Raw genomic sequence first — 22,477 nt, 5'->3', positions numbered from 1 at the left:
CACATAGGTCTCTGTCATAGCACCCTTCTCAAGAAACGTAACACAACAACAGGAGAGAATACCTTGGTGATACTGCTGTCCTCTTTGGGCAACACCCGTTCTCCCTCTGGTGATTTTAATTTTTTCATTACAGTAAATGGTTATGAAAACGTACTGATAATCTTAAAAGCAGGTGCACTGTTAATATTTATGCATCCATAAGCTGCAAGCCTCTGTACTTCGGTACAACGGTTTACATGTTGATGCTGACCGGTAACTCCTCTTGATGAACTCCCTCACCTGAAAAAATATAATCAACTGCAGCCAGCCAAAGAAACGTAGAATGGAGGAAGTGGGCCGTGGCAGAGGGGGAGTTTAAGCTTGTGCAACCAGTGAAGGAAGCATAACATTTGGTGGACGAGAAGGGCTACACTTTTGAGAGTACATGCAGAGGGAGTAAACAAAGGTTCCCTCAATTCTCATGGCACACCAAGAGTATCTAAGGAGATAGACTAGGTCTCTATTTTTATGGGTCTGTAGGTGTTAGACATGTGAGCCTTAGGTTGGTCTTCTTTCAAACATTTTACCTTTTCTGATTTTTTTTCTGAACTTAGGACTCTGTGGACTTTACCACTGCTAATTAGTACTAAGTGCTCGTGCTGACTACCAAAGCCATGGTAAGATTGGCTGACACTTAATTAGCATACTTACCATATACCCAGAGCCTGTAAATTAAATGCTACCAGTGGGTTTGCAGCACTTATTGTGACACCCACTTAAGTAGCCCCTACAACATATCCCAGGCCTGCCATTACAGCCTGAATGCAGTTTTAAACCGCCAATTTGACTTGGCGTTATAACTTCCCTACCAAGCCTTAAGCTTCCATTTTATTGCATATATGTCACCCCTACGGTAGGCCCTAAGCAGACTATTGGGCAGTGTGCATAGTAATTAAAAGATTGGACATGTACATTTAAGTTTAAAATGTCCTAGTAGTGAAAAACTCCTTAGTTCATGTTTCTCTACTTTACCCATAGGAAAACATTGGGTTGTCTTATTACATTTAATAAGCGCTACATTGTGATTGGCAGCAGGTAAGCATTTCATGTTTGGTGTCAGAGAAATTGTAATTAATATCCTCATTAATGCTGAAGTGTTTAAGTTACAATTTAGACATCCTCCCAGACAGTCACACAGAGGGATTAGGTGTGACTGGATGGCCCATCAACTGGCAAAATAGGGGGCCGGAGGAGCGAACAGCCCCACTTGCAACTGAATAGACTGTGCTCTCCTTTCACACAAAGGATTTGTCACCCCTACATTTTTCATGCAGCCAGCTTGGAGCCAGGGCAGGGGATTCAGGAAACTAGAAGCACTTCAAAGGGAATTCATTAGAAACTACTTCTACTTTAAAGAAGGCACCAGGTAAGGTATAAAAATAGGACCCTCAGGCCCACTCTTCAGTACATCTCTGGGTCTGTGGAAGACTTAAAATTATTGCTGTGCTGATCTGCAAGAAGGACTGCTACACTATTGCCCTGGTGGTCTGCTGCCTAGTGGTCTGCTGCCTGAGTGAAGGATTGGACCTGTAAATTGAATTTAAGATTACCAGAGTGACTTTGAGGGCTAGTTTACTGCCCTCCTTATCAAAGCCTCAGGGACAGAACAGATCTCCAACCACCCTGAACCCAGCACCTGTAATCTGCTGGCTGTTAGTCCTACCCCCCAAGTGATGCCACCCCATTCTTGGCAGGTTGGAAGTGGGCCTGAAGGTGCTGTGCCAACCCAGCTGAGGTCATGTAGGCAGATCCGATACATCATGACGTAGCTCCTCCCAGTCTCCTTGGAACTGCAGCTGCTCAAAGCATCCTCGATGCCGGCCTTTGCCTCGCAAGATTCTTGTTGTCAGCATCGCCAATGACTATGCAGGCCTTCACATTGCATGCCACTCATTGATGGCATTTTCAATGATGAAGGAGAACCTCGCAACTCCTTGAAACCACCACTGCGTGACACATCCTTTACGCGTGATCTCGCAAAGCTCTTCAGCAAGGTTTTAAGGCACTTTGTTTAGCAGACCTAACCTGGTCCCCGTATCCTGCCCGTTTCCAAGGAGACCTCCTGAGCTTGTAACTTTGTCCCAACCCAGGATGACTAGATAAGCACAGTTGGCACTTTGTGCCTCTAGGCACTGTTTTTACATAAAACAGTGACATTGCATATCTCCAGTGCAACTGATTGAATTTATGTCGTTTTGATGTCAAATAATTTATTACATTTACTCCATTTTACTAAATTAATGTTTTTTTGTATGTTGAGTTTTTCTCCTGTTGTGTTTTCACATTATTGCTGTTTGAGTGTTGCATAAATACTTTACACTTTGCCTCAAAGTCAAGCATGACTGATTTAGTGCAGAGCTACCAGAGTGTTAAGCACATGTTAATTTAGTGTCTTTTGTGGCTCACCCTTACCGGGATTGTGGTCATTGCTTGAATGTGAGTCACTTACCGTTCACCCAGCAACCCACTTTATCACACTAGCATCCCAGTTTATCACACTAGCATCCCAGTTTATCACACTAGCATTTGAAATCCACAGTAGTAGCTTGGGATAAAGGTGAAAATAGTGAGGATAGCACAGCCACTGTGTAGGTTCTCAACTTTCATTCCTATATTTGGCACACAAAAGTTATCATGTTTTTTTGTTATGAATAATTGTGTTGCTGAACGGCTTGTGGGCTACCATGATTACAAATCAGACACTTATTTCACAAATTCTTTATCTCACACAAGAGTATTGCTTATGAAACTACTTTGTTAAGATTTCTATAATGTAATAGTGTCTGAGCATTGGCCTCTGCAATGACATAGGGTAAATTTACATATTATGTGATTGTAATTACACATTTTCTGCCACAGTAACTTAAAGATGTAATTAAATACACCTTTCTCATTTTGGAAGACCGAATACTTCAAAAGCATTTAATCAAAAAAAATACCAATCTGTTTAGTTATATTTAGGATTGTCATTAGGCCCCCATTTAAGCTGAGGCAGTAGAGTTTATACAAAATATCAAATGTAGTAATCTTCTAGCAATTTCCTGACAAATATGTTTGTGCATTTTAAATAGCCACTGTTAATATCAGGGAACTGTCAGATTTGTGTTTCTTAATGGAGTTTACATAATTAAAATTCATGTCGGGAGCATATATGGTCGAAATGACAAGGATGAATCATTTCACGCGTCTTAGATTCTTCAGAACATACAGATGTTGAAGACAAGTGTTTAAAATGGATCTAGTTTGAAAATCATAATTTTCATACTTTTGTTTGTTAATTACTGAACTGGTAATGTCTTGTAATTGCAAAGAGAAGCGCAGGCAGTCAGGCACCCTATTTTTGTAAATTCTCCACCAGGGAATAATAACAATAATTAACATGTTCTTTTCTGAAGTCTCAATGCAAAGTTTACAAGCAGCACTTTGAATATGTATTCCCTATAAACCCAAAGTCATGTGGTATTCTATTTGTTGTTATCAAAAACCACTACATGCTGCATTTGCGCATCTCAGAGTCTAAGTACAGGAATCTAGGGCCAGATGTACCAAGCATTTTACCAGTAGTAAATGGGCCCGTGGGCCATTTGCGACCGGTAAAATTATTTTTGTCATGTGACAACCCTATTTTGTGAGGCAGTAACCTATTGTCCCACCGACCACTGCCCACTCTAGAAAAAAAATGAAAAGGTAGCTTTTCATTTTTATTTTGAAGATGCATCCTGTTTTCCTTTAAGGAACACAAGTTGCATTATAAAAAATAACATTGTTTTATTTGAAAAGCAATCAAAGAAATGGGTGTTTTCTGACCCCAGCAGGCCACCATCTCTCTGAGTGCAGGCCATTCCCAATGGGTCACAAAGCAAGACCTACCTCGTGAATATTAATAAGGTAGGTCTATTTGCGACACACTGGGAACCACAATATGTGTTTAAGGGACTGATTACGAGTACGGCTGTCCATAGGACTGATGTACTCAGTCAGACCGCCTCAGGACTGCTGTGTCCACCAGGGATCCAGGATCCCACAGTAGTCACGCAGCTGGCAGGGGGCTGTAATGTACTGGCGGTGCCACTGTGGTACCGCTGAGCATCCTGCATCCTGCATCCTGCATGGTGTGGAATGTATGTCACACCATGCAGGATGGTGCAGTCAGCACTCTGACGGCAGCAGTCTGCATATTAGGCTCTTCTATGAGCCTAAACGCAACTGTTGTCAGACCACCGCAGCCACTCCCTGCCAGACTCGGATTGAACTCTAACCTAGTGGGCAGGTGCACAAGGGTTTTGGCGGTCCTACAGCAGATGGCATGTTGGCATCCCTGTTGTAGGACCACCAAAGTTAGAATCTGGCCCAAAGACACATTTGTACTCTAGTGTTTGCAATTTATTAATTACGAATCTCGAAAATTCACCTTAGGAAATTGCAAACTGACTTTTTTGTACATGTGGGCCTGCGATGTTAACGAAAATCTGGTCCCAGTGGACGCATTTTCTTTTTTATGTTTACGTTTCAGAGTCAAGCTATTGGAATTGAGATATGGATATGAACCCCTTGTTAAGGAAAATTTGGAGCCAGGGGGCACGGTTTAATTTTAGGTGCCGCACAGCACATGGACATGTACTCTATGCCCATGAAGAAGATGCCTGCGTGATTCTTTTCTCTGCTCATAAATTAAATGAAAAAAAAAATCTGAATTAGTGGATAGTCTGCAGGCAGTAGAGCTCAGAAACACAGGGCAGTATTAAGCTTCAAAAGAAACTTAATACAGAGAAGACAAAGAATCATTACCTCCTGATATCATTTCTTATCCCACCACTTACTTCGTGAGATTTTATCTTCAACCCCTAAACAGTCACCACGTCCCAAGCTCTTTTTCATTTCCATTGGTTGATGTCAGTCATTGTCCTATAAGCTCCCCTGCCTCTAAAGGTGTATTGTTTATTTGTTTTGTGCCGGTTTTTTGGTCTCCACTTCCTGGCTTTCGGAATCCGCAGTGGAAATTTCGTGTATTTATTATATGGTTAATTTTTTTATGTTTTCGGGATGTGCTGTGGATGTTTAATATGCTAGGAGCAACCGAAATGCAGTGTTTTTACCTGATGGGGTTGCGTTGCACACCAGGGGAGCCTTCTGAAGAATGCACTTCCAGAGGGGTTGCTTCAGAAAGGCTGGAAGGGTGAGCGACTTGATCAACAGTGACTCCTCTGCTTTGGTTGAGGAGCGTCGCCCCACTGCTCTGCAAGGAGTTCAAAAAGGAAAACTAAAATTATAATGAGCTATGTTGTTATCATTTTAATGTTCTGTTCCTGCTTAGGTGAGGGATGGGGTGGAGCTGGGCTGGGCTAGCCAAAGCCGGTGCCAGTGGGAGGAGTGGTGAGCACAAGACAGTTTGGCTGGCTGTCTTGGGCTGGCCAAACCATCATGCGCACTTTGCATGTAGTCCGCCAGCTGTTTTGAACAGCCTGGGTGGAGAACATGCACATTCTACCGCTCCCTCTCTGAGCGCCGAAGCACGGCGCTCAGACCAATCACAACGCTGCTGTACGGCAGCATCGTGATTGGCTAAGGGAGTCTGAGAGCCTGTGTGCTTCCTGGTTCCTGCTGTCGACCGAGGAGCCAAAGAGGACAGAGAGGCGGAGGCCGGCCAGCCTGCAGGTAAGTGCTTTTCTAAATTTAATTTCCCTCCCCCACACCGCTTCCCCTTTAAGTAGTGGTCGCCCCTGGACTCCATTGCGTCCAGAGCAGAAGCCTAGTGGTTTTACAGCAAGAGGGGATGAGTGCTCTCTTGTCTATATGGATATGGAAATGCAAGGGCCTGCTTATCAGAGTATGCCTTCACAGCATGCTAGATTAGTGTTTTTGTGGAGCCCTCCTAATTTCTCATGTTAGTTAGAGAGAAACACAGTTTGGTGTTTTCACGGTAGCAGTGCAAGGGCAGGCGCAATTTTTCTGTTTCAGTGAGATGAGTGCCCCAGATTGAAGAATGGTAGTGCAATGGGCCTCCTTGTTCTCTTTCAGGGGGAGACTAAATTCATCTACATTGATGAAACGACCGTTACAGTGCAGGGGCCTGCATTGTTTTCTTTTATTTGTTATTGGCGTACTTAAATGGCCGCTCTCCTGTTAATTTGGACTCTCCAGGGAAGAGGGTGGACAGTTATAGGCTCTGCAGTCCAGCTGGTCGCCTTAGCTCTTCCAGTAACAGTGCCTTCTCCCTCTGGATCCCATGGGGGCCTGGGGCCTGTGTCTGCCACAGTAGGTGAACTGTGTGTCTTGGGCTGCCAGCGGTGCTAGTGCTACTGTTATAATCGCCCCCAATTCACTGTGACAGTGGTGTGGTAATGGCACTTGGGGTCCTCGGAAAATCGAAGAGCAGGAAGACCCCTTCTTTAAGTTGCCAGAAAGCCTCAACGATGAAAAAAGCCTCTTTAAGATTGAGAAATCTTTTTGGACAACAGCCCTTACCTAAAGTTTAAAAAGAAACACCAGGAATTAGCACTGGCAAGTGTGTACATGTTGCATTCTATTTCTTGTTGCCTTATGCAATTGAATTAGGAAACTCTTTCTCTAAAGGTTAAGGGATTAAATCCTTTAATCTCCATAGTAATATGTTTCCTCAATGGTCTTTTTTGTTGTAAATGATCCAAATATTCCTTGGAATATGTAAAAGATGAATTAAAGATTTCGAATGCACAAGAGGCCTAAGGATTCTTTAGGCTCTTTTATGGTAAATGTTTTATTTGGGCCAAGGACAAAGTTCTGTTTTTTAGGGCCAGGATGCCGTGGGGATCATTGTATGTTTTACAGCTGCAGTTATTAGGTTAAAGTGTGATCATGTTAGTTCATATTTTTAAATTTTTTTTTCTACAGATGTTGTAGTTATATGAAGGAGAAAAGGAACATTGTATTCCTGGATTACTGCTCATTGGGCAGATGAACTGAATATACTGTGTATGGAGAAATTCACATATATTCCTAATTTATGGTCCCACGTTTGATAGAAGGTGGGCACTTATTTTTGGTGGAGAAGCTATTCTACTTTTCTTTTTCTCAGCCGGATTATCTTCATCCGTTAAATAAGGGTGCGAGTGTGGATTTACAGGCCTTTCACAGTTAGAAATTGAAAGGTTGTTATTCTTATCTCTTAAGGTCTTCAATAAATTGTATTTGTGGGCCAACCTTCGCTTCTGAATGCGATTATGGCTCTTTTATTGCATATATTTGAGAGATTGGTGCTTGTTTCATTGACGCAAGTTCGGATCTAGGTAGGTCCATTTGGCTTTTCATCCTTCTGTTGTCGATACAGAGCGCACCTTATGGTTGTATATGTATGTAAGAAAAAGGTACCCCCTGAGATACCTATGAGGTCCATGAGTAAGGGGGGAAATAACAATTATCAATAAGAAACACTCCTGTCTAACCTACAATGATTTACTAAACGGCTTACCTTAGGCTCATGCTGAAAGCAGGTGTATTATAAAGCACTCGGGCAAGGTACTTATTTAAAAAAGTGATATCTGATTTTTATTTTCTTAGATATTTATAATATATTTATTATATAGAAAAATGCATGTAGAAAGGTACAGCAAATGGAGCATTGTAAGAGCCTTTACAGATCGGAATTTGTGAATGTGGTGTGAAATTAGGCAATGTTTCTCACTCCTTAGTCAAATATGTATTTTAACCCCTTTTTCCGATATACAAAAGCATAAACTATACTGAGCCTTTTAGCACAAACATTTACAAATTACTACAGGCTCTGTATTTGCAGCCATAAATCAGCTGTTTTAAACAGATGGCCAGCAAGAGCACCAAGATATTCTCTTAGTAAAGAGCAGTGAGATATTCTGTATCCTCCTTTTTTCAGTTATAAAGAGATGTAGTTGGAGGTAATAGTAGAAGAGAAATCAACCATTGAAAATGTGACTTTTTCTTTGGTTTTTTAACATGTCTTGGTTCTGCATATGGTTGGCCAGAACAAGAGCCTCTTGCTATATTTCTAGGGTTAAGAACATTTAGTTGTGTTTAAAGTATGTCACAGATATGTGTGTCACATCTGTTTCTAATTTTCAGACATGGCTTTCTTCTGATACATGATGACTGGGGTTGGTGGTTTGTTGGACTGATGCTTCTCTCCAGGGACTTGTGTTTGACCTAGTGGCCAGTGGTTTGAGTACTATAGAGCTCCCTTGGCATTTATTCCTTCTGGGGTCAATGGAATGGGTGCTGTTGGGAAGGGTAGTAATGCCCACCTGATGTTCGGCACCGAGATGCGCCCATGGGGTGGACGTGCACTTTGCAGTTACCTGTGTTATTGCATGCCTCACACAACTGAAAGGTTTTCATTGGAAAACACTATGAAATAGTGATTTTCCCTTAATTATAAGTAGACCAGTCCTGTCAGCCACTCTTCAACAAAGGTAGTTAGGTTGGAATGCAAAGTTTTGTAAGTTACGAGAAAGTATCATGGTAGTTTGTGCAAGTTGTCTCTGGCCATCAAAAACAAGTTAATCTTCCTCTGCACCAGGTGACTCTGCAATTGTAGATGGATTTCTTAATGATAACCAAACAGTATGATATTTTCTCCGCAGGTTCTCTTTAAAACATTCTTAAAATTTTTCTAGGCGGAGATTCTCTACCAGTTTGGGTCTTCTGTTTTGGGATTAAGCCAATATTCTTCACTCAAGAAACATTGTTATATATTTTCCATATTTGTTTTAATATACCCTTTCTATATATTTTTAAGTGGATGTGTGATTATTCTATATCACTGCCACCCACTTTTTTAATTTTTATATATGAATAATTATTTGCTTCTTGGTCATACTCCGGATATATTGCCCTTCATGTTATTTGACATCTTGGAGGAATACAGTTGGGTTAAACCAGGACAACTGGAGTTCATTTTTAAATGCACAAGGAGAATTTCTTTGTGTTTTCACAATACAGTAAATTGTTGCATTTAGGTCATGACAAAAAGAGTTTTTATTTTTATTTTTCATCTCCTTGGCATCAAGAGGGAAGTGGAGAATCCTTTAAAGCTAATGATATCGAAGTCAAGAACATTAGCAGGGCTACACAGCTGATCTGCTTTAATCCTTGGACAAGATTTCATCTAGACTAAGGTACTCATAAAACATTATAGAATGAACAAATGAGGCTTGAGGAGGTTTAGAGACCAGCAGGGGGTGACTCTCCTCCGACACAATCACACAACACAAAATTGCACCCCTGGGTCTAGAACTTAAGTAGAGTGTGGGGGAGTCCCTTTTAATGGATGGTTTCCCTCACCAACATGTGGCTGGCATTCTTCATCATCGGGTAACCTCTTCGCACCGCAAACCTAGTTGCTGCGCGGGAAACAACATCCTCACTGAGAGGGGGGAGCTCACGTATTTTTTATGATGTAGAGAAGAGGTATTCTGAAACCTTGAGATGAGCTGGGCATTAAGGGAGTGAAATGGGGAGTGAAAATGGTACAAAAACTAGCTCCCTGCTATGTCAAAACATACTTTGATGGGACATCGAGTGGTCAGAATTTAAAAGGTTGAGCTATGGCATGAGAATTCAACCTGTCATAGGGTAATGCTGGTCGACATGTTTCAGCCTGATACCCTCCGCACTCTGTAGTGGCTTTCTTCAGGACCAAACGCGAAGGTTGAGTGAAAAAACCATGCATACCAAACTTAGTAGGTGGTAAGAAAAGGCATACAACTAGCTAGTGGGTATAATACCTATTTGAAATTTCTGATGGTCAGCGTCTTACCTGAAATGGGACAAAGTGTTAGGTAAACAATGTTTAACACATTTTACATGCACTCACTTAAAAATTGTCACATAAGCATACTATAAGTGCAGTTGTGGCTTATTACAGTGCCAGACAAACTGTTCTGAATGCTTACCAGATTATCGGGTGAGCTAATGGCGCATTAACCTCAGCACACACACTCGAGGTGACATCCAATTCCTATATTGGGAAAAAGTGGGGAAAGAAAGATTGTCTGTAAAATACAATCATAAAAGTACACAGACACACAGTTGACTTGATGTATATTTAAACAAATGAAGAGCGCTAACGGAGACCCATAGTAGTATAAACATGCTTATCCACAACATTTGGCAAAGGGAAATATTGTGGTCTGTTATGTGGATTGTACGAAAAAAGTGGCTGATATATTAGGCGTCCACCTCCAGGTGGAATAACTAAGATGGATAGGTAAGCGTTTGAGTACGGTCTGGTGTGAAGGTCACTGTGTAATACTGTCTTTACCCCCATGTGTGAATATCTTTTGAAAGAGATTGTCTGTTTTGAGACTGGGTCAGACTCATGTTGTTTGCCGATATGCCCTTTCTTCCCGGCCTTAGTATTAACAAGCAAGGGTTTTCTTTCGTGTTTTAAGGTCGGGCTAGTCTTAAGCAGAACATGTTGTTTAGGGCAAACGGAGATCCTGGTTGACTGTTGTTAGGAAGCCGATCTCGGCTGAATAAGGACATCTGAAATCGTTTTTTAGACACACTCGAGGGGGTTTTGCAACATTACTCAACACGCTTTGTTTCATCAGAAGTGTGAAAAAACTTCTGATCCTTCAGCGAGTCCATTAAATAGAGAAGTTAATTACACTTTCTTTATTGTTACCCTATTGTTACCCTGCTCTCTAACTAGGCAGGGGCTTAACCATAAAATTACTCCCTTTCAACTACAAGTGGTGACAGGGATACCAATTAAATATACTTTTCCTCTCAAAGATCAATTTTAACTCACTCTTTTTCACTCATATGCACGGCACTCATCACTCCTACATAAATCATTCCTTCACATCTGTAGGATCTCATACAGCACATGTTAACGCTTTAATTATAAAAACGAAAACATCTGCGAGCTCCCCTCTCTCTTTGAACGGGTTGTAGCCCTTAGTGACACTATTGTGCCACTATGAGGAGACCCAGATGATAAGGATGTCACCATTGGTGAGTGATGGGAATCTGTCCTTTTTCAAAGATATTTGTGATCTGCAAAAAGGTCTAGTGTCACAGTCTCTAGAGGTTTAGTGTTGTTCTAATGCATAAAAAATGTCTTTGAATAAGTAGACCTGTGGATATTTTGTTTTTGATATGGAATAACTAAGATGCCAGGAAGAGAGAGTGGTTGCTGTATTGGCAGTGGATCTTGCCAGCAAAAAAGGTCCTACTTCAATGTGTTAGATAAAAACTATTATGAAATAAGGGGCTATTTCACTTGGACATGTGTCCCAGAGGAATGACATTTATCACACCTCAGCATAAACCCCAGTGGTGAGTCTGACTTTAATTCCCTTAGACATATCAGTTATCATTCAGGCTTCAAAAGAAAAAGGTAAGAGCATCCAAACAACGCACTCGTTCGGAGGACAAACCCATAGGAGAGTGGTGGTGTCTTTAACTGGTGTGACAGGAGTGTGATCTTACGGGTCCAATGGCGGATGCATACGGTTACAAGCACACAGAAAACCAAGACCAAGGGCAACACTCTGGGGTCAATTCCGATCGGGTCGGACAGCTCTCCGAGAGCTGTTCGTAGCCTTACCTTGTGACCAACCCGGAGCCGGTCCATCCTGTTGATGAACTACGATGTGCATAACTGCCAAAAATCCGACTGGCACGTAGGCTGTGATTCAAGCTTCATTCTCCGTCCGAGCCGTAACTCCGAACCGAGTCGCCTGGAAGCACTATCCATATCAGTTTCTGGCCGGACAAGTACGATGCATACTTCCAATGTGCCGGACGGGTCGCCACGTACAGCATGTCACAGCATCCAGAAAAGAAGCATATCAGGTACGATGCATGCCAGAACTCAATCCACGGCTATGAGACGGACCAGCTAACAACGGGTATGAGATGGAGCAACAAGCAGCATGTACGAGACGAACACATCATTAATCCCATCGCGGAGGTCATAACAGTACTGTACATCTATGACCGGATCAGGAACAGACTGGGACGGCGCAGATGGTAAGTCAGACACCCACCACACAAACAAACGACACGTACCTGCAAAATGTCACACACACACAGGGGATCCATATCCTGGCCACTAGCAACAGGCCACCCTAGAGGTTACATTGCCAGCACCACTACCACCCCCACCCTTATGGCTTATGTTGCCAATCACTACTGCTACCCCCACCCATAGGGGACCTGTTGCCCATCACTACTGCCACCCCCACCCATAGGGCACCTGTTGCCCGGCACTCATGCCACCCCCACCCATAGGGCTTATATTGCCCAGCACTCCTGCCACCCCCACCCATAGGGCTTATGTTGCCCAGCATTCTTGCCACCCCCACCCATAGGGCTTATGTTACCCATCACTACTGCCACCCCCACCCATAGGGGACCTGTTGCCCATCACTACTGCCACCCCCACCCATAGGGGACCTGTTGCCCATCACTCCTGCCACCCCCACCCATAGGGCTCATGTTGCCCATCACTACCGCCACCCCCACCCATAGGGGACCTGTTGCCCTTCACTCCTGCCACCCCTACTCATAGGGCTTATGTTGCCCATCACTATTGCCACCCCCACCCATATGGGACCTGTTGCCCATCACAACTGCCACCCCCACACATAGGGCTAATGTTGCCCATCACTACTGCCACCCCCACCCATAGGGGACCTGTTGCCCATCACTACTGCCACCCCCACACATAGGGGACCTGTTGCCCATCACTCCTGCCACCCCCACCCATAGGTAACCTGTTGTCCATCACAACTGCCACCCCCACCCATAGGTCTCATGTTGCCCATCACTAATGCCACCCCCACTCATAGGGCTTATGTTGCCCATCACTACTGCCAACCCCACCCATAGGGAACGTGTTGCCCATCACTACTACCACCACCACCCATAGGGAACCTGTTGCCCATCACTACTGCCACCCCCACCCATAGGGAACCTGTTGCCCATCACTACTGCCACCCTTACACATAGGGGACCTGTTGCCCATCACACCTGCCACCCCCACTCATAGGGATTATGTTGCCCATCACTACTGCCACCCCCACCCATAGGGGACCTGTTGCCCATCACAACTGCCACCCCCACCCATAGCGCTGAAGTTGCACATCACTAATGCCACCCCCATTCATAGGTTGGGTGATGCGCCACGCATCCATCATACACCAACATTAGGTATGTCAGCAAAATACATCCCCCCTAACATCATGACAACAGTGTGTAGTCTGTGACAAATGCCCACAGCAGTGATTATGACTTTGAACATACAATGTAACTACCATCACATGTGTGACCAAAAGTGTGGCCAACACAAGGCAAGCATCACTAGCACTGTGTCAATGTAAAAATAACAACCCTCACTGTGTCGAACAAAAATGCAGCAAATGTTGAGCATTGTGGTGATGGGGTCGAAAACCGCCCTCATCACAGTGACCAAAAGGTAAGTGTCATCATGGTCAAAGCTGCAAATGCCAAACAGCATGTATGATTCCTGCTCCCAACACATGAAACACTTTTGGGGCAAAGTAGTGGTTGTGTCCCTTGCCCACAGAGATGTGGTGATGCTAACAGTGCTGTGAAACCCTAACATACTCCCGGCCATGTGCAGACAAGCACCACCCATGGGGGCTGACAATGCATACAGTGTACAATGACACAAAGCAGAAGTGACCATTAAAAAGCATAAACACATCTCGGAAATAGACACGCAAATTAAAACAACCTGTGTAGACTTTAGGTATCAGGTCACAAACTCCCATTCCATGCCAGCAATGGCACCTAACAACCAGGATGAATGTGCAGAAGGATGTGATATGACTCACAGGGAAAGCAGGGAAAATCACAAAAACAACATCCAGACAATGGCCCACAACCACAATACCAATGCACTGGTGCCGATGCACAAACACAAACAGGCAACCTCACACTGCACATATGACACAACATGTGTGTGTGTGTGTCTCAGTATCCCCAGGCAACTACACAACACATGAGGGGGGCTGAACCACAGTGAGACAGATGTGGACACAGTGCCATACAAAAGTAAACCATCAATGGTTCCCCCTTAGTGGGCAATCGGGCATTGTGAGATGAGTGGGAGCACAACAGACACATGTGACACAAGCTGGAATGAACAGCAACTAACACAGCAAGAGACTGACACACAACAGCACTACCCCCAGGGACTAGACATTGGGGGGGAAACAAGCATGCATAACACAGCCACTGTGCTGACAAAGGTAGATGTCATTCAAACTCTGAAACCCAGACATGTGTCCTGTTCCACAAACATACATCACACATACACAAACACAAATCACTCAGCATGGCCCGTCATCCATGGACAAACGGGAGCTAAGGGCCCATCCATGCAAACATTTACATCAGTCCACCCTCAACACCACACACCCTGAACTGCACCAATGTGCATCTGTGAAGCCCACATGGACAGGTGAAATTGCACGTGCACCACTGACAAACACAGTAATGTTGGGAGGAACTAAGGTGCACAGACTCATCACACAAGGACAGTTTACAACCCTGGTGAATGACAGACATACTGCACTGTATGCGGTACATGGTCATGACGTCAAAGCTCACGTAACCTTCCGAAAACCTGCCACAGTCCCAGAACAATGCAGAAGCCAAGGAGAACCACAAGGCACACATGCTGACACCTGCAAGCATTGCAGCCTTGAACTGGACAAGTGGGAGCAGTCACACACACATACACGTCCCAGTCACTGAAAGGTACCATCTAGGGACAACAACATGATATTGCGAACAAACAAGTGCCTTGGGGACCCATGACTGTGCCCCACCTGCATCTGACAACATCAGAACAGACAAATCCCAATGGTGAAACACCAATTAACAGTAGTGTGTCATGCACCCATACATCTGGTAGCCCATGGCAAAGTTGTGGGATGAACACAGTACCACTCAGCAAGCATCAACAACAGGAACATATCGAGGGAACACTGCCTGTGTATGAAAAGGGATGTGGACACACACACACATGCCCACACAAAACACAACATGAGCCCAGGCAATGTCACACACTAACTTGAAGGGACTCAACTCCTGTGGAAGCTCAGCTGTGCCAAACATATCCCCAGCATGTCTCAGTCATGTCAGCAGAACACTTGGTCAGTCAGCCATCAGTTACCACACAATGAAGGCTCTGGTCACAACAGCCTGGGTATGGCAGTGTTCCTTAAGTCATCTGCACATACTCAATACACATGTCCAGCAAGTTGCACAGAGGACCCAGTTGCTCCTACACCAATGATTCCCACACTTACATGTCCAGTGGAGATGCGCCCACAGTCAGAGAAATAGACAAATTGGACAATGGGAAGCACATCAGATGTGCATGTGTGCAAACCACAGATGAGACCATGTAAATGAAATGTTTACAGAGTGTCCACAAATTGTTAATCATGATACACCCAGTTAGCTGCAAAGGATGATATGGATAACAAACAGAATAGGATACATATTTCATGGACCACATGGAGTACCTCACATCAACACCTCAGTATTCAACATTTGAAATCCAGCATTACAACTGCAAGGTCATGCTAAACATCATCAACGTAATGTACAGCTAAATCAAATTCACAAGGAGAAAGAAAAAAGCTTTATTCAGCAAATGAAAAATGCAAAGTCATTTCAAAACAAAGGCCAATGGCCAGTCCATATCCAAATGACAAGAAGTTAACTTGAGTGAAAACTGTCACACGTTGCATTGCCTGCACTGGTAAGGACAGGGGACATCCCCTCGGAGGGGATTACATGGGGGCAGGCCAGGCACTACAGGGACAGGATCAGGGTGCAGCAAAAGGAGGCAGTGAAGGGGTGGTGGATGCAGGAGAGTCACTGGCAACTGCAGTGGAGCTGACTGAAGTAGTGGGTGCAGTCACAACTGTGGGGCACAAGTCAGATGGGGAGTATGCCGGCACAACTGCAGTGGGCAGGTCAGATGGAGAGGACTGGGTCCCCACTGCAGTGCCCAAGTCGGACGGGGTGGTCGTGGACTCCACTGCAGTGCCTAAGTCAATGGGAGCGGAATGGGGTTCAGGTGAGGTCGGCAAGACAGAGGGGGGGTCACGGTTCCCACATCAGTGGCACAAACTGTCTGACTGGGGGTGGAAGAGCAAGTGGTAGGGGAGAGGGCCTCTGCATTTTGGGGATGGTGTATCTGTGGGTGGGGGAACCTGGGACAGGGTGTTGCGGGGGAACCTGTGGAGTGGTGGACTGGGGGATGGAGGACAGAGACTTTGTCGTGGAGCTGCGGGGCGGGGGTGGGGTCTTGCTCTTCCAGCTCTGGGGGGACTTGCGGGTGGGGGCCTCTGTCTGACTGCACCTGGGGGAGGGTGTCCGGGTGTGAGGGGCACTCCCCTCTGTGTGTGGGGACTTCCTCTTCCCCTTGTAAGATGGATCTGCTGGGTCGGTGGGGAAGAGGCCAAGGTCACAGAGGAAGAGCTTCTGTGGAGATGGGGTTGCAGGTGAGGCAAGGGAAGGGGGCTGGGAGGGAGAGGTATCAGAGGACTGTGGAGTGGTTTTGGATGACTGTGTGTGTGTCTGCTAACCATCCCCTGTGAGTGTGCACGTCTAGACCTTGGTTTGGGTGTTTGTGTGCTGCCCGTGTCTGTGGGAATGTGCGGGTGTGTATGTGCTTGGGACAGGTAGGGTGCTAGGAATCGTGGGTGGTGCAGGGGTAGGAGGGGTGGGGGACTGTTGGAGGAGGGACACTGCTGCCATCAGGGAGGAGGCCACGGACTGATTGGTCCTCTGTAGGGCTGACATGCCCGATGAAATGCCCTCCATGAACGACACCAGTAGTGTCAACAGACTGGTGTGTGCATGGAGGACACTCAGCATTGATGTCTGCCCTACATGGATCTGTCAAAGCAAGTCCACAGACTCCTCACTCAGGGCAGCAGGGGACACAGGGGCAGGGGTGTGGTGCCTGGCACAAAGGAGACATGCTCCCGAACACGGACCTCTGGGATGGGAGCCGATGGGAGGGTGGTGGGGGCGGTGGCAGGGACAGCCTCACTAGCTGGGGTTTGGTGGCTGCTGACACCTGCCTCCACAAGGGAGTCTCCGAGCTGCTGTGGCCCTCAGCTGGGGTGGATGGTGCTGAGGAGTCCTCAGTGTGGCTCCACTCGCCCTCTGTGCCACTGGGACCCTCCGACTCCTCGCTTTCTGTCCCAGTCAGGCTCTGTGGCTCCTCCTGGTCCGTGGAGCTGTCCCCTCCTGTGGCCGTGGATGTAGCTGGATAGAATTAGGAAAAAAGAGAACAACATCAGTCATCTGCACTGACTGCACACACCACGGTGAGTACATCACATCACAGGGTAAGCCCTGGCATCATCAGCTGAACACTGCTCAAAGTGCTCACACTAGCCAATTGTCAATTGTCAGTCTCACCATCAACCATGGCACTCATATCCCTCCTGGACTTGCACCCATATGTCTGTTGCATGTTGGATGCTAATACCCCAATGTGCTGACATGCATCGCCCACACATTTGTTGGACATGCAAGTGAACATGTAGGAGTATGTCACAATACACACAGCACATCTCTTGCCACTGACTCAGTACAGGTGTCAGGATGGAGGGATGGGCAGAGTCACATTTCACATGCTTGTGATGCATGCCAGCAACACACACTATGATGTTCTAATGTCCTGATAGTCAATGCCACAATGGGGTGCATGGAGCACACTTGAACACAATGCATGATCACTCATAGCAAGTTAAATGCCATGGCACTGGCATGCCTGGAAAGTAAGTCAACACTGTCTCCTGTCACAGGGGCAGGGCATCCAGACAACAACAGTATGCACTGTGTCACAATCACAGCTCAGGAGTAAAGCAAACTATGCAGCTGACAAGTGCACTTGCCCATCCCCTGCAAACAACATATCCCTGACCCAGAAGACCCCACATCATACAAATCAGACATATGAGTCTCTGCGAACACAACTCCCTGTACATTAGCACATCACAGTCTGCTGTGCATGTTACCCAGCTGCCTGAAGTGCACATTGGATAAACCATTGTGCACTGTCAAGTGATCGCACACCTATATGTCACACAGGTCTTGTCTCTCATTGTCACAGCTCAAATGTCCTGCTGACCCTCAAACCCATGAACACCCCAGTTGTATGTAAAAGGAAGCCACACCACAATGACACAGAGGCAGAAACCTGAAGGCACATGTCACTAAGCACAACCTGTAAGTTGAAACACAGGAGTGGGATTACATAGTGTTTCTAAATGCCCTTGAGTAGGCATGACTGTCCAGGTCTACGTGAAACAGTGTTTAGCCCTGGACAGTAGTCAGGTGGCTAAGCAAGTGTGCAACACTTGATATACATACTCCTGAGGCACACAAATTGGAGTCCCCTGCTGCATGTGTTTGTTTGAAATACCCCAGCCACATGTGGTAAGTCAGACTAGCAATTGTAACACATATCAAGGGTACCCACAGATCACATGTCAGATCTCAGGCATTGTGTAAACAATTGACCCACCCATGAAACACACAACAGAGTCACGGTAACAGATGCTGTCCGGAAGCTGAAGCATAGCTGAGTGCAGGGACAGAGTGACCTAGTGACACAAGCAACAGACTGTAGGGTCCACACCTCTGGATCAGATGAGGAGGGTGCATCACACAATTGAGGGACATGAGTATTGGACTACAAGACCTACATAATGTTGAAGTGTGACCAGGCCAAAAGTCTGCAATTAGCATGTCAAACATAGTACACAGATTAGGCATGGTCTTACCCCCTCCTTGCTGCTGCCTGGCCTTCAGCTGCCCATACAGGTCCGGGAAGACCACAGCCAGTATCCAAAGCATGTGGGGGGTCAGGATCCAGTGTCCGCCCCTCCTGCGAGGAGGCGACAGCTTCAGCTGGACCCTTGCAATCCTCTGGGTCCAGCCCCGAAGGTACTGCCACCTCTTCTGGCAGTTGCAGATCCGTCGCTTGTAGACCCCCACCGATCGAACTGCCCGGGTGATGGTCAGCCATATCTCCTGCTTCTGGTGGGCATCAACCTGTGAGGATGACAAAGTTAAAAGTTCTATAACACACATGCCCCATATTTGTACTGCACGCAGTTAGATATACATGTCATCATCACAAGGGAAAATGAGTTACATAGGTAGTGCACCCATGGAAAAGGACAAATGGCCTGCATGTCTGACATATTAACAATGTCTGGGAAGTTTAAGATTGCACAAATGCACTTTAGCTGCAGAACACCTGTTCATCGCATGTACCTACACACTTTGGGGGATGAAAGTGAGTTAGTATGCCTGCCACTGGTGTACACACTGCTAGTACTGCTAGTCAGACAACATGCACAATTAGGAAGGCAGTGGACTGCACACTCACCTGCTCCCCTGGTTTTCCATACAGCTTGCTGTACTGTGGAAGGAGCCTCTCCAGCAGGGCCTGGTTCTCCTCCTCAGTAAAGACTGGGGCCCTCTCCAGAGGACATGCCATAGCAGTAGCCAGAGGATGCAGAGACAGTAGCAGTGGTAGCAGGGATGTGGTCCAGTAGCATGTAGTGCAGGTAAGTGAGCTCCCTGGGGGCCAGCCAGCCTTATATCTGTGCTGCAGAGGCAGACTCTGTGCCATGTGTCCCAAGTGATAAGTCCAACACGGTTGCATTCTATGAATCTGGCAAATCCATGGAAATGTGCTACTCGTACACGTCTTCCGCATCGTTCAAATCTTCACCTTCATAAAACCCTAGGAATTGCAACATTGTTGTAGGCATCCAACTGAATTTCAAGCGCACAACTCTACAAGTTTTGAATCTACATCCATCTCCAGGACAGTCCAGCGCCAATGGGTGCACCCGGCTCGGTCAACTGACTGTACAATGCGTAGTTTGAAAATACACATGCACCCGTCTCCGTACGATTCAATGGCCAAGGCGGACGCCGGTCTCGGACCATGCCTGCCCGACGCGTATGCATGATAGTCAACCGCGTCAGGCCTCATTGCAGTCAATGGCTAAGCGTACGCACGGCTCGGTCCTGAACTGTGCAATGCGTACGCATTGTCACCCGCGTCGGGCCTCATTGCAGTCAACGGCTAAGCGTACACACGTCTCGGTCATGAACTGTGCAATGCATAAGCTTTGTCACCCGTGTCGGGCCTCATTGCAGTCAATGGCAAAGCGTACGCACGGCTCGGTCCTGAACTGTGCAATGCATACGCATTTTCACCCGCGTCGGACCTCATTGGTGTGACTATTTGACGGCTTCAACACACAATTACTTGCCAGGGACTCAGGTGCTCACCTACCACACTACAGCATTGGCCACACAGTGTCCCATGGCATGTAGGGCTGCATTCCCTGTGTGTTGGGGGGCAACATTTGGTTTGTTGTGTGGCACTTTTGTGCAGCCACTCCCAGGCTGTGCACGTGTTCATGGGGACAGAATTCTTTGTATGCTGTGCACATTACCACTGTGATATGCAACTGTACAGTTATGGGCCTGAGTCATGGACACAGTTACAGGTTGGATATGTTTAGGACATTTCACATAAACCTTGAGTCCTGGGGGTGATGGCATGTACGTCACAGTGAGACCTGTAGCCACAATTCTGATGTACACCCACAGTCTATGTGCATGTTGTGTCTCAGATGTGGCTGATCAAATGTGCCCAATGGGAGACAGTCTCCACATCCATGTGGTTCGTGCATCAACATTGATGTTGTGTGTCTTTCTAAGAGACGTACATGTAGGGCCTGCAGAGACAACAGTGGCCACTACCTGTGGGAATCTCAGTTGCCTTGTAGCATGTACATGATACTCCATGTCATGCCAGTGTCCATGTGGCAATACAGGGACCCTGGGTATCTACATGGCAAATATCTGTGATGCCAGGGAGATATCAGGCCTCACTTGTCACTGTGGTGTGTGTTTGTAACGTCACAGCAGTACATAGGTAGGGTGACACAGCCCAATGATTGGCCATTGCACTACATGGGACTTATGTGGACATGTGGACTTGAGATGTGAGGTGATAGCCATGTAGGTGACATATGTGTCCATGCCCAACAGCACACACCTGAGTACATTGTGTATTGGCATGATGTATCATGTGATATTTTGTTTGGTCATACCCACATGGGTAGATGAACCGACAATCGTCCTTTGTGCATCTCTGTTCTGCAGGAACCAGCTGTCCATAGGCCGTTCCCAGACCTTGAAACCTTGCAGGAACGCGGCTGCATCTGATGGTACCGCTTCACCAGGCCACTGATTGAGGAGTTGGCGGAGCAGTTGGCGCTACATCTGCTACTTGGCCGGACATACCCTACAGCACTGAGCCCAGAGGTGAAGGTGATAGCAGCCCTGCACTTCTTTGCTACTGGTACCTTCCAGTACACTGTGGCTACTGCTGGTGGTGTTGCAGCGTGGAACATCAAATTCCCGCTTCGTCACAGACCAAATACCGCAATAACAAATTCACTCAAATACATTCATTGGTGGGGCCCATAACACCAACACTCATACTTCATTGATCTGCATCCCTAGAGGAATAAGTTTCCAAAAGCTGACATGAGAGGAATATCTTTACCTAAACCCTAAATGCATTGAATACCTTATTAACTCCAACCTTGTGATATTCCCCTCATAGGGATATGAATCAGTTAATGGTATATATGATTTAGTGATTCAATTCATTTATCTATACTCTTCTCTTATTCTAGTTTCTTCAAATAATTGACACAACACATTTATCAATTAATCAAATATCATTTATCTAATAAAATCATCCAAACCGCAGAACATCATATTTACCTAATCTGGCTATTAGTCGTCCTCTAAGTCAGTCAAGTCATGGAAAAATCTTTAAATTCATCAAAGTCAGGCCGTAATTCAGTCTCTCTTAGATTCAGGATAACAACTGTCCAGCAGTGTCATCGTCCTCTCCGTCAGCATAACGTACCTACTTTTATAATGAAACTAATGTCAAAATGTATCAAGATTGGGGTTTAGACAGTCCTCATTGGTGAATTTGGGGGCGTTCGGTAAAGTTCTCACATAGTCCGTAAGATTAAGTCATCGCACTTGCTGGTTCCAGTTTTAAAGACAGTCCATTGTTGTAGTTTTGGCGAAGCTCCCAGAGTGTCCTTGGCAGGAACATCGTCTCCTGGGGTCAGGACGAGGACATTGTTGCTGGCGGTGACGCATGTGCACTTCAACCAGAACCTCGTGTGACAGCAGCAGTCACGTTGTATGTCTCGGTCAGCCATCTTAAGGAAGGCCAAACGGTCAACTTAAGCAAAACAAACACAAAAACGTAATTAAAATATAGAAATGGTTAATAAAATGTTAAACCCTCACTAATTCCCCTATGTGTAAGTAATTATCTAGCAGAATAGCAACATTCAAA

The sequence above is a fragment of the Triturus cristatus genome, chromosome 2_2 (genome assembly GCF_964204655.1).
Source record: "Triturus cristatus chromosome 2_2, aTriCri1.1, whole genome shotgun sequence".
Lineage (NCBI taxonomy): Eukaryota > Metazoa > Chordata > Amphibia > Caudata > Salamandridae > Triturus > Triturus cristatus.
The sequence above is the reverse complement of the archived record's forward strand: the minus strand, read 5'-3'. Positions refer to the sequence as shown.